This window comes from Carassius auratus, unplaced genomic scaffold, assembly GCF_003368295.1.
Source record: "Carassius auratus strain Wakin unplaced genomic scaffold, ASM336829v1 scaf_tig00006181, whole genome shotgun sequence".
Taxonomy (NCBI): Eukaryota; Metazoa; Chordata; class Actinopteri; order Cypriniformes; family Cyprinidae; genus Carassius; species Carassius auratus.
Window position 1 is genome coordinate 1,581 of NW_020523734.1, and position 2,787 is coordinate 4,367.

The following is a 2,787-nucleotide window of genomic DNA, read 5'->3' on the forward strand; positions in this document are numbered from 1 at the left end:
AAAAAAAACATTATATCTGTTTTAATAAATTGAAAAGGCAAAATAGATAGATTTCCACTACTAAGATTTTGGGTCCTCAATCTGTATATCTGTATGCATGTATGTATACAAGATAGTATTTATATTTAAAATTCCTAAAGTTCCTGTTTGGCAATCACTGTTTTTATTCTTCTCCAGGGTCCGCTCTGCTCTTCATGATGCTGCCAGACCAAGGAGGACTGCTGGCTCTCAAGACCCTCATTGCACAGATAGTTTTCTCATTTAAATGACCTTAAGTTGAACTTTAAATAAGAAATAAGTAATTATATTAATACGTGTAGTTACTTATATCTTGTAGTCACATGCACTCTACCGGATAGGTAATGTAATACACATTTGATGTAGAGGTGAATAGCGTAAGCTGTCATGCACGATAGTGAAAGGCATTGCTGCCACCATCTGGAATAAAAGAATCCTACACATTTCGAATGCAATATTCATTTCTCTTAAACTTGTCCTCAGGGCCCCAGCATGAATGTGCGGACAATAGACCACGTTAGCCCTCTTCATGACGTGTACATAGAGAGCCATGTTGCCTGTTCCAGAGCACTGATAGATGCTGGAGCCAGCGTCTCTGCAGGGATGATTGGTAACACTTTCATTTCACCAGGTCTTGATACGCAGGCTATAGGCTTGTGTTACAGAAATTTTGCATTTTTTAATACAGTGGAAGATTTTTGCTCTATTGCACTGAAATATGATGATGATTAAATATATTTATTAAATTATGAATTTTAGATTCTTTTTTATATATTTTCATATAATCATCATCTTTTCCTTTGTCATTATTATATGCATTAAATAATATTATATTGGTTTTTTAGCTTTCAATAATTATTAAAAATGAAATTATCAACTATTATTAGTTATTAGTTCTACACTGAAAAAATGGTTTAGATTAGAAACAATATTCACCCTGAAATTCCTAGTAAATTTCACAATTGATTATACAAAGAAATGGCAAGTAACACATTAAATGTGTATATATTATTCTTTTGTAAAACATTTTTGTAAAACTACAATTATCTATATTAAATACTTTTTTATATTTATATAATCATTATATAATTTATTTTGTTATTATTATAGTGTATAATACGGTATACTATATTATTCTATTGCTTACTTATTTTATCTATTCACGTATTAATTGTAGAAAAAATATTTGATATATATATATATATATATATATATATATATATATATATATATATATATATATACATTTGTGTTCAGCTGTTGCATTTTTCATATAATTTCATGACACTTTCTCTTCTTTTGGCTCGTATTCAATGTCTGTGTGTTCAGGTTAATGTGACAACTGAAGATGGAGTGTCTCCATTGCTTAATTCCAGCTCAGCCGGCCGTTTAGGATGTCTAGACACTGTGCAAGTAGATAAACAAACAGCAGTTTTATGGCAATCAGTTTAAAACAACCAGCCTATAATTAAAGTAAGTTTCACAAGTACATAAAAAGTAGATTAGTTTCGAGATGAACAATGTTTGAAGTAGCAATAAGATGGAGTTTATTAAGTGTTGATTCAGTAGCCGCTCTGATGGATTCAGTGAGTTCATTTAGTGTCAGATTGATTTTTACGTGAGTGAAACTGAAAATAAAAGAAATGACTCTCAAATGACTATATATATATATATTTTATCTCATCACAACTCAGGTTCAATCAATCAAACCAAACTCACCTTTCAGCAAATTCAATGCAATTCATAGTGCTTTACAGGCATTGACACAAAATACAAGTGATGAAAATGACACTAAAATAGTTTATAATGTTAGATTGGAATAAGAAATGAAACATTGATCAAACAAAATGCAATATTTTCTGAAAATAACCTATGCTGGATTTTCACTATCACAGGTGCAAATGTGCAGAGAGGCACACATTTAGAGAGTCCTCTTCATGCAGAAGCCCAGAAAGACTGAATAAGCATAGTGAAGCTCCTGCTGGAATTTGGGGCAGATGTAAATGCACGCAACCTGGGAGTATAAGCGGTCCATGGAGGATGCTCCTCCAGGGAGCCTTACCGATGGATTTCCTATTGATTTATGAAGGTGGGTTACATATGCAGCAGACTGATAGACTCAAAAGTCACTGATGTTTTGACTTTTACATGTTTCACTGGATCAGCTTTTATCAGTATTGTATCATTTACCAGTGACACCCGTTATCTGTGTCAACTGTGCCGTCAGCAAATCAGGGAGAGTTTGGGATGTTCCCGACTCTACCACATTAGCCCCTCCCTAAAGCCATGAAGAACTTTCTACAATATAGATAATGTTCTTATGTTTGCTTGGTTTTACTGTACTAATGACTTACTTTGACTTATAGCCTAAATAATAAAAGCTGTTTTTACCTTTTTCCATTTAATAATAATTGTTTCCTGTGTCTGTGGTCTGATTTAACCTGTTAACTGTCACCCTGTCCCGTATACAGGACGCCTACGTTTACTTCACTATATTACAATTAAATCTAATCATGACAAACTATATATCGTTGGAAAGGTCTAGGACTCCTAAATAGATATTTTACCAATCTTTTTTGTTAAAAATTATGTAAGTAATAGATTAATTTATGGCAAGAGTATAACAGGAGTTCTGACCTTTGTCAAAAAAAGGTCTTCTTTGTTGCCTTTTTCTCTATCACACTTTAGAAATCACCAGAAATTATATATCACTTGAAAAACGTAAAATCTCAAAATTCTTCCGTTGAAACCCATTTTAAAATCAAACAT

At 32.3% G+C, this 2,787-nt stretch overlaps 1 long non-coding RNA gene across 2 annotated transcripts; it reads left to right on the forward strand.

Moving 5' to 3' along the window:
• The first annotated feature begins 307 nt into the window (after nucleotides 1-307).
• On the forward strand, nucleotides 308-2,413 carry LOC113071137 (uncharacterized). 2 transcript variants are annotated; one of them, XR_003280048.1, is made up of 5 exons: nucleotides 320-386; nucleotides 502-628; nucleotides 1,348-1,491; nucleotides 1,914-2,107; nucleotides 2,212-2,413. It is a non-coding gene; the product is annotated as an uncharacterized LOC113071137 (long non-coding RNA). The 2 variants fall into 2 exon arrangements; XR_003280047.1 differs by having other exon boundaries at nucleotides 308-628.
• Nucleotides 2,414-2,787: the final 374 nt, after the last annotated feature.